General features: G+C 54.0%; 1 protein-coding gene across 5 annotated transcripts in view; it reads right to left on the bottom strand.

Moving 5' to 3' along the window:
* Nucleotides 1-10,728, bottom strand: part of CNTFR (ciliary neurotrophic factor receptor) — a gene marked incomplete at its 3' end in the record, with an annotated part of 178,639 nt that overhangs the window by 116,707 nt on the left and 51,204 nt on the right. The window contains exon 1 of one of the 5 annotated variants that reach the window (XM_080573835.1): nt 1-497. The exons of the other annotated variants lie outside the window; for them this stretch is intronic. Of the gene's footprint in view, nt 498-10,728 lie in introns of those variants that run through there. 5 annotated transcript variants of the gene reach the window in all.

Below are 10,728 nucleotides of genomic sequence, written 5' to 3'. Positions count from 1 at the left end.
CTTGGCCCCCTCCAAGATCCTCTCGGAAGCTTTTTCCCAGCTCAGAGACGAGGACGAGCACTGTCCCAGCAGGGCAGAGACTACAGCTGCCGTCCCAGACCAGCGCGTTAAATGCGTTGGCTTGGGATAGGACCGAGCACCGACAGTCACCGTCAGCCCAGCCCAGCCCACAGAGTTTGCTCCTCTGTTTTAAATCTTGGATTTATCCGTGTGATCAAATCTAGCTTTCCTGCCAACAGAAAAGCTGCTGCAGGGACCGCGGGCCAGCGCAGCCCCACGTGGCACGGTGCAGGATGCTGCTGCAGCTTTGGTCTCGTCCCCCATCACGGCATCCCCCCAAAAAGTCACACAAGCCCCGGCTGCAGCGCACGGACCAGAACAGCAAGCCCAGACCCTTCTCCCATACAAAGCCCAGAGCCTTTAGCAGAGGCAGTGCAGGCTGCTGCCCTCTCTTAAATCACCCCGGGTGACAGAGAAGCCATCAACCAGCACCGTCCCAAAGCAATCCCAGGGGCCTGGACGAGCGTCCGGCATTGTGCAACCCAGCGCAGCAGCCCAGGAGGGGTCCAGCATCCAGTTGGACGCGCAGGAGGAATGCGAGGCCGGGATCCAGGAAAGCACATGCTGATCTTTCAGCACCCGAGTCCTCCTGACCCCTGTCATCTAGAGGAAACTAACTTCAGATGGCGAGGGAGAGAGGAAGGGAGAATTATCCGCGCCGGAGCCGGGGGGAGCGGGATGCCTCGGGGCAGGCTGGCCGGAGGTCGCACAGGAAAACGCCGTGTCAGAGCCTGGACGTGAACCCGAGTGTTGGCAGGTCCCAGCCCGGTCCCCAAAAGACCCTCCCTGGCGCTGCAGGCAGGAGAGGAGGAGAAAGCTCTGGCCAGTGACCCAGGAGGTGCAGGCTCTGCTCTGGGCTCTGCAGCAGCTTCCGGCCCGGGGAAGGGTGAAGGTGTTCCCAGCTCTGCCCTCCCCATCTCCAAATGAAGGGAAACTCAGTTTTTTTGCTAGTTTGCCTCCCCAGATTGTCCAGTGCGGGCAACGGAAGGAGTCCGTAGGTCCCTACAGTAAATAAAGACAGAAGGGTTTATAATCCTGTATTTTTCAGAGGTGGGAGCAAGGAGGAGGAGGGGGGACCCATCGAGATCTCTAAACCTTTCTTTCCACAGCCTCCCTCGGACTGTTTCCTCCCATATTTTTGTGCTACTTCAACCAACATTTATTTTTGGAAAAATAAACTAGAACAAATGACAATAAATCCAGGGGAACTGCTGGGAGAGCTCCAGTTCCTGGCGGGGACCTCCCGACACCACCAAACCCCCGAGCCCATTCCTGTGCTGCAGGAGAGGGGGGACGGTGGCAGCAGCAGGGTCCTGGGCTCGGGGCGACTTCTCATCACTGGCAGAGATTGGATTCAGACGCAGAGAGGGGATGGGGAACCACGGGAAATCCCCAGGCAGGGGGAAACACGCAGGGGAGACTGAATTCAACTGCTGCAGGGTTAGGACCAAGGATGCTATCGTAGGATGAAGCACTGAGCGCGTCAGAGAAGGCGGCACCCACAGCCACACAAAGTCCCAGTACTCTGAGGGTACTCATGTCACACATAGATGTGTTTTCAAGTGCATAGAGGGCTTGGAGGGCCCTCTTCTTCCTCCCCAGATAGGAGTTTGCAAGGGATGAGAATCTCTGGCAACTAATGCAGATGGAAAAATATTTCAGTGAATCAGAAAAATAAAAAGAGAGAAGACCCTGCAACATGTTATTTCCTGCCTGTTTCCATTTCCTTTCCTATTTCCATTAGGTGAACCATCTTAGAATGATCCAACAACCAAACCATCACACGAAACCCCAGCAGCAATCACAGCAGCTTTTCTTTCCAAGCCATTTTGCAAGCTTTGGAGACACCTTCCAATGCAAAATGCTTTAAAGGGTCAGCTCTAGATGATGACAACTGAAAGAAACAGCCCCTTGAAACACAAACTCTTTGCTGAACTGCAAATACAGCCATGGGGACATGGCTGACCCAAACCATCAATGCCAAGGCAGATGTGAGCTGATGGCTTCCCTTGCTAACCACCATAGGCTGAGCATGTCTTTATTTCACCTCAGATCCCTAATGGAGTCTCCTAGGTTGTTTTGTCACCCAGGACCATATAAAGTTTATTAAAATATATAAATAATAAAATAAAAATAAAAAGACAAATACGTTGCAGTCACTATCCTGAGTCAAAGCTCCTGGCCACAGATCAAACGCACGTATTTCCTGAACAGGGCAAGACAAGTCAAAACGGCACAAAAGAGGGAGCCAGACCATGTAGAAGAGAAATGGGCAGGCAAAAACAAACAAACAAACAAATCTATTTTCTTAGGACTGATTTCAGAAGACAGTTCTGACAAGCTATATATTACATCAAAGGCAGGGGCCATCTCTTGCCAAATCTGAGCAGCCCTGACCCGGTGCCCCCCCAGACCGAGCCCTTGTTCTAGCAGAGCAGAGGGTTAAAGTCCCGATTACAGAATTGGAAACACAGTTACCCAAGAGAAAAATAAACCAATTACAAAAAAAGCCAAAAACACAATTCCAGATTATATTTAACACTCAAATTCCTCTTTAATTGCTCCAGTGTCTCAGCCAGCTTGCAGGGGAGGAGCGGGGACTGGCAAATTAGCTCCCCCCCAGCGCCGCTTCCCCCTGGGGAGCTTTCCGAATTTACATTCCCATTGTGTTCTTTAATTAGTGCATTCCTGCAGCTTTTCTGAGAGTCCCAACACTTCCAGGGCCATGGCAGTACTTTATAAATAATACGGGAATATTCACTGTATGCTCCTTTCGCTCCTCCCAGCATCCCGGTGGCTGTCGGCTTTCACGGGGACCACACACGGTCCTGAGCAGCCCACCGCTGCCAGCCCCAGAGGTGGCTTTTCCAGGGGATCTCGGTGACCTCCTTCTTCTTCTTCTCCCACCTAGCATCTTATCTGGGGTCCCACCATCCCAAGCAAGTGATGGTTTTCTCCCAGGCAAATTGTTCTGAGTTCTGGGTGTCCCCGCAACATGGTCCTCGTGCCGGTGACAAGGGCTGGGATGGCACCTCCAGAGAAGGTCCCATGGCCCTTTGGCTGTCCCATGGCTCAGGGACGTCCAGCCTGACCCCAGCAGCATCGTGCCACGTAATCCCGACTCTGATAGCCACAAGTTGCTCCCCTGCACCAAGACCTGGGCAATGCCTTCCAGCCTGAGATTTCTGTTCCCCTAGGGAGGCATGAGATACCTTTGTGGGACAAAACAACGTGGAAAAATGTATTTAGTCTTTAGTAAATATGCCAACTGTTGCCCAGAGATGGGGTCCAGGCAGAGCCCAGAACCACTCATTACCCAAAGTGGTGGGGAAGCCTCCAGCACCTCCAGCCACACCAAGGTTTCCTACATAATAACCCTAAAAATCTGATCAGGAACCAAGTCCGAAGCAGAGGAAAGACAACTCAGCCCAGCCACACATCGCAGGCTCCAAACCAACGTTTTCCCAAGCCTCATTAGGGATGATTTATGAAGGCTGACACCATCATTAACCTCTGACCACGTCCCCACTGCCTGCAGGGCACTTCGCAGCCTGCCCAGACCGTCCAGCGGCATGGTGGGTGGATGATTGCAGTTTTATCCACCCCGCCAGCACAGCTGGGTGCTTTGAGGGGGACTCGTGGCATTGCCAACCCGGCCGGGAGGAATGCACCTTCCCGAGTGCTGGCTTGGGGACGAGCCCCGCAGGCAGGCACGGAGCAGCTTGGCATGGGCAGCAGGCACTAACGACCCACCATGTGCAACCCCATCTGGTTCTGACACATCCATTATTCAAAGGCATTTGGCAAAGACCTTGGGCAACTCGCTGCCAGTGTCGGGGTCAGTTCACAAGCTCATGAATTCCCAAACTATTCTCTGTTTGTGCTCATAGCCGAGCAGTGAATGGGATTTTCGCAAATTTCAAGGGAGCTAGTGTTTTCTAAAAACACCTGCCTCTGGAGCCTGCAAAATCACCCAAATTTCCATCCTCATTTAAGGCACACATCTAGCTGGAAAAAAATGAAAATTTGTCTGCAACTACACAGACTGACAGCACATAGCAGCCCAGTACATAAGGGTGGGAAAATCCCCCGCCTTTTAGCAATCCCCCAATTTCACGGGTGATCTTGTGCCATCACAGACCCTGAGCCAGGGGTGCAAGCTTCAGCTCACCCTTCCCACTGGCTCAGGGGTGGAAATCAGGCAGAGCAGGACCTGCTTCTTCTCTGGGTCCGTCCCCAACCCCTCTGCCGAGCATCTCTTATCCTGCTTCCAACAAGTGGGACATAAAGGATGTCCCCAGCCCCACAGTGACACCCTGGGGCCACACTTGCTGGGCAGGATGACAAGCAGTCCCGCTGCCACTGAGGCAGCTTCGGGAACCTCGGGGAAGGAGCGGGAGGAGGCGCACATGTGGGAACGGGAGATGGGGCTTGCTCAGAGACAGCTCTGCGCTTTTGGCAGGGCTCGAGGGCATTTGTTTTGAAGCTGTGTTTACATGCCTTTGATCAGACGTGTTTAACTTTCCTGGTGCGTGACAGCAGCAAAACAAGTTTGATACAGGGATAATGAAACACATTGTGCGCCCGTACGTGTAAACGGCTCTAACGAGGCTGCACACACCGGCCGCTCAAGCTGCAAGCAGAAAGGGGGAGCTGGACACATGGGAGGTGCATCACCACAATGCCAACCCCATAAGGGAAAGCACTAGCCCAGGGCTTGGCCGAGAGCAGTGTGCCCCAAAGAGAGGCAAAACTCCCTCCAGCATCGCGGGGAGCTCTTCCTCACCAGCTAAACCAGGGGCACCACGCAGGGCTCAAGGCTCGCCTGCAGCAGTGCCCGAGGGCACCGGTATTGAGCTGCCCCCGCTTTTTCCAACCTGTGAGGATCTCAGCAGCTCCTGAAGTCGGAGCTGCCTTTTGAGAGATGCTCGGAGAGCAAAAAAGAAAAGACAGCTTTCAGCGATGCTCCTAAAATAGCCTCTCCCTGAAACGCTATGACACACCTGGCACAATTATCAAGGACGTTCGTGCATATGTTTAGACCGACTGGACCACTAAACACCCTGCCGGCAATTCAAGCCTCCCAAGGCACTAAAAGCTTCCTCCCAGCGTGCCAGCAAAGCACACAGTGCTGCCGGCATCCTTCAGAGCAGGAGGATGGCACCGAGGCTGCGCACACAGCCATAAGCAAAGCAGCACGGGGAGCATTTCCTGGCAGTGCAATGCAAAGGGCCGCACTCTGAACTGTCCTTGGCATGGGGCAAAGCCTTAGTACACACAGGGGCTGCTCCCACTGAGGAATCTGGAGGCAATCGTCGCATTTTGGAGGTTAAAAGATCTGTGGAGGAGCGCGGATGCTGAGCACGCAACGCCACCAGCTTCTGCTAGAGAGCAAACCCAAGCACATTAAATCTACCAGTGCAAATGCAGGCAGCGGGACTTTATAATACAGTCCCATGCTGACCATGCTTCATGATGAGAGATGCCACCGTTTCTCCGTGCTTAGCGCAGCAAATGACTGAAGCATGCTGGCACAAGAGGTTTCCTAATGGCATGCCACCTCGCTACGCAACCTGTCAAGCCAATGCAGGCTTGTGCAGGAGAGCTCAGTTGGCGATAGAGGGGGAAGTGAATACTCAGCTGTGATAAATATTTAACGTGCTTTTAGTCCTGAAGAAGTGTAGCACTGAGGCCATCATCCTGTAAGTGAAAACCAAGGCTGATTAATGGGGGAAGGTACTCCCATTTATGGGAGGTTAGGATCAATCCCAATTCTCAGCTATTTGTTGAATCTTTAATGCTCTTTTTCGAGAGCAGAGTTCCTTGGTGAAGGGCAGCATCCTAATAAGGCTGCTTTAACGGCACGGATGTTAAGGGGGTATAAATAAAGGCCCTCTGTGAACAAAATAATAAACAATGAGATGAAAAAGGAAGGTTTCACGTGGTCACTGCATTTGTCTGGCTTGGAAAAACAGCTCTGAGAAGATGCCCTCTTTCCTGGAGGGTGGATTTGCCTCTTCCAGAGCCTGTCCTGCCATCGCGGAGCTGAGCTCAGCATCGCCCCCAGACTCTCCCTGTGCCAGGCCAGAGGAGCCTGGCTGCCTGCGAAGTGAGGAATGCTTCCAGGCTTTCAGCAAGCAGGTGCATTAGCTACTGGCATGCCGGGAGAGAAAAAGCAGCTGAGTGAAGGCAAGGAGAAGCTCGCCAGCCAGGCGAGATGCATCCAGCTGAGTCCTCCTCCACCACTCCCTTGCATTTCCAGCCCAACAGCCCGTGCTTGATCCTTCCACCTCCCTCCCTTCCTGCTGGGAAGATCTCCCCCATTTCTTCCACACCTCAGCCCTCTTCTCAGCCCGGCAGTTTCACCACCTTGTGCTCCACCTTTTCCCTCTCCGCAGCAAGGTGGCCCTACGCCATCATCCATCTCAGCAGCCAAGACAAACCCCCCACCTCTGCCCTTATACTGGTCTCAACCACATCCCCTCTGATGCTCTCCAACATCCCCCTCCAGATGCTCCCCGTGCTCTCCAACATCCATCCCCCTTTCTGCAGATCACCCAGAGTGAACAGACACCTTGCATTTACAAGGCACATCCCAGGGGCGCATCAACAACAGCATCCCCATTTGCCCCTTTTTAGGTCATCACATCACCATCCCACACTCATTTCCCCCAAGAAACCGACCCCTTTTGCTTGGTTCCACCTCACCATGCAGCAGGGACCGACCTGCCACCAGCCAACAAAACCCTCCCTGTGCACCCCTGCTCGCTGACCATCCCCCCCTCACCAGCACAAGACACAGAAGCCAGGCCACAGCCACAAGCCTGCTAATGAAGACGAAGAGCCAGGCAGCCTGGCCACCCCTCCCCAGCTGCCCGTGCCTTTCCGCTTGCATTATTCCTCCTGCTGCCACTTGTCTGAATCGGTCACCGGCTCCTTCCCAGCCACGAGCACCCGTGCTGCTCCTCTCGCCTGCAGCCCATACCCAGGGTGAAGAGGCCAAGGGAGGCACAGAAAGAAAGGGATGAGGAGGTGAGCTGGGAAATGCAGGAGAGAAGGGACAAAGAGTTCACTACAGAGAGGACACCAAAGATGCCCAGTGCAGGCTCCCACACACACTGGAGGCTGGTGCATCCCTGCTGAGCCCCACAGATCTGATCCAACGTCAGCTCGGTGATCAGAGCTGAGCAGCAGTGCTGGCTTCTCCCCAGGGTGCGGGGGACACAAGGGCCATGCCACCCCAAGGTGGGAGCCCAGAGCATGCCCAGCCCTCAGAGCCTGGCATCCTCCTCCACCCTGCAAGGGGACCACATTCAACACTTCCCTTTAGGAAGAACAAGGTGACAAGGCAAGTGCCACGCATCTGTCCTCGCAGTATGGCACACCTCAAACATACTTCCCCAAGTTATCACGAGACCTGCAGGGGAATGCTGTGAGTTGTTCTCCTCTGCCTGACCTCAGCACGCTGCCCTAGGCATGCTCAGCACCTTCCTCCTCGCCATCCCAGCAAAAGGCAGGGATGTTCGCCTGCACCCCGCAGGCTGGCAGAGAGGAGCTGCCGTGCGAACCGGTGTCATTAGGATGAAGATCGGAACTGGAGAGGAGCAGCTGCATCCCCAGAGGGACGGGATTACATCCGACTGCCCTGCAGGACCCCGCATACCTGCTGCCAGGCCGGACAGACCAACCGCGCGGCTATGCCGAGCAGAAGGATGCTCCCAGCACAGGGAAGCCACAACCAAGCCCTAGCCCTCAGCCAACCCACCCAGGTGCCCTGGCTTCTCTCCCCAAGCCAGGAGAGCCTCCGGCAGAGCCAGGCAGCCGGGAGGATGACGGAGACAGGGCTGCTGTTGTTTACAGGCCGCTGGCAATGGCGCTGCGCACCCCGCATGCCTCCCCCAGCCAGGAGCCAGCTCCAAGAAAGGAAATTACACGAGCCAGAAGGTTTGATGGAATGAGCCCATTGGGCGGCTTGAAGATAGCTATTAATGGAGAGCTTTCTCTAATTGCTTTTGTATAATCTGGGGCTGCTAGGCGGAACTGGGTAATAAATGAAATCCAATTACATTTTCTCTCAGTATTTATTTTATTAAGTAGAATTCATCAGCTGATGAAGGGCCCCTCGAGGTAATGGCTCATGACCTAGTCGAAGGCACTTTTTTTTTTTTTATTATTATTATTATTATTTTCCCCACTTGGGGAAGCAGATAATTCAGTTCCCCAGCAGAGGCAGACTGCTCCCCCCCTACATCCTCGCAGGATGGGCAAGTCCCGGGGCAGGGGTCCCCAGGCAGGATGGTCACAGGGTGCCCAGAACCCACAGTGTCTTCCCAAGCAGCATCCCTGCTCCTACTCCTGGAGCCCTGATGAGCACAACAGACAACCAAACCTCACCTTCAGAGCACCAGGCAAAACAGAGATGGATCAGTGGTGCACAACTTGCATGGTGCGGTCCAGAGTGACGCAGCAAAGATTATTCTCACTGGGATGGAGTTCAGTGTCTTTTGGCCCGTGTCTGCTTTACTGGAGGCTGCAGATTTTGGTGCCAGCACCATTTCCCTTGGATCAATGTGCTGCACAGGGCAGTGCTTTAGCTTACAAACTTTGGGCTAATAGAGGATGCGCTTGGCTACAACCCAACCGGCTGTGAGCACCAGGAGCTCAGCTCCATCAAACGCAGCTCTGCAGTCCAACACGTCCATACGGACCAGCCTCACATTGCTCTGCTACAAGGCACCCAAACCATCCTTGGGACAGGAGCAGTGCCTTAAGGACACGAAAAGCATCAGCCTTGCACGGGTGCACCCAGGCAAGCCTTGTGCCACTGCTTATGTGTCAGCGTCAGAGGACAGGGCGTACTGGTGACATTCAGTGGTGGCATCGCTGTGATGCACTCTGGCTCCTGAGCAGGGTTTGGGGGAAGGCAGGGGTGGCACTGCTGGAGCACAAAACCCAAGCACTGGCACAAGGGTCCTTCTTTGGGGACAGGACAGCAGCAAAACCCCAGCACAGTGCAGGTCGGGAGCAGAGCACGAGGTCTCTGCTCAGTTGTCCAAGCTCCAGCTGGCATCCCCATGGGTCCAGGGCGGCCGGTATGGCACAAGCCCCTTCCTCCTCTTCTCCCAAGCAGAAACGTGGCTGTTGGCCTTTTCTTCACCCCTCTTCTCACCCAGGTACTGACTGGCGTTGGCCCCTGCTCCCAGCCCTAGCGCTGACATCAGCGGCTCGCCCAGCTCTCCCTGCCACCTTGTCATACGAGCGATTTATCACCCGCCAGTGAGCACTCGTTACAGACGACAGACTCCAGCCTCCATTAATTAATGGGAAATACTTACAGAGGCATACACACACGCACAAATCTGTCTGAGCGATTTCCTACAGCACCTACCACGAGCGCAGGCGAGGGGAGCGGTGGCAGAGGTAGCGAGCCCCAGGCGGGCACAAAGCAAAGAATCGACACAACCGGGCAAAAACGAGGCACGGAGGTGGCAGGGAGAGCAGGATTTATTTTCCTCGGCTAGTAAGAAGGTGGCCCTTGTCAGCCCAACACGGCTCAGCCCGCAGATGAGCGGCACCAAACAAAAGCCCAGGCTGAGCCCTCGCAGCGCCGGGCGAGCAGAAAATAAAAGCAGTGAGAGTTCACAGCGAGCCCTGCGAGAAGTGCCACGCTCCCCTGTGCTGCTGCAGAAGCCAGGCACGGAGGGCAAGGGAAGAAAAGGATTTCAGAGGGATCTTCTGAAGCTTGTCTGGCTTTTTGATTGTGGAAGAAAACCTAAAACCGGTTTGAAATGAGATCTAAACATTATGTCAAAACCCAGCGCTTGATCTTTTTCACAAGTGGGCTTTCACTTTCTTCAGCTGCGGCTATTTGCCAAACACAACACAGAAACACAAGCTATTCCTGTTAATCCAAAGCTATTTTTCACCAAATATGCAATTCATCTGAAACCTTTCTGCCGAGCGCTGCTTTAGGAGAAGCTATCTGCTGAGCCGCCCAGGCAGGATTTATGCTCAAACGAGCATTCATGAGTAACAAACTGGATTCATAGAGAAACACATCATCAATAAATCCGTCAGTCACTTCTCCTGCCCTCAGCATGGGGCTGAAACCCCGAGTAACTACTCAGCACTTCGTCAACCTTTACTCCAGCAAAGTCTGGGCAGGAGACCTCAGGATTTAGCCTATTGATTGCTTACCATTGCTTGCGATGCCCCGTGTAGGTTAGAGATGCTCTCTTCAAGCAAGATTAAATACCTGGCTTACAGCACTGGGATTCAGGGGAATATATATACTTTTATTTTAACCAGCACAGGAATACACCAGTCGATTTGCCCCATGCAACAGCCCATGGTGGTGCAAGGGCAAGCCAACCCCCTGCCTCGCTGCCAGGCAGGGCGGCACACAGCGATGCTCCCCCTTGGGCTGTCGTAGCATGCCCCAGGGCTGTAGCAGCACATTTCTGCCTGTTAAAAGCAGTTTTGTCTCTGGCTCCAGAGATGCTCTCTGCATCTCTCTCCTCGCCTCCAGAAGAGTTTTGTTGCAAGAACAATGGAGTGACAGCTTCCCGGCAGCGCCGAGTCGCATCCCCAGCTCAAAGGCAGCTTTAATACCTCGCTGCTCCCGAGCCTTTCAGTTTTCACATTCGTTTGAAGTTAAGCTGATGTAAC

Source organism: Anser brachyrhynchus, assembly GCF_964034855.1.
Source record: "Anser brachyrhynchus genome assembly, chromosome: Z".
Taxonomy (NCBI): Eukaryota; Metazoa; Chordata; class Aves; order Anseriformes; family Anatidae; genus Anser; species Anser brachyrhynchus.
This window is presented reverse-complemented; position numbering and strand designations above follow the sequence as displayed.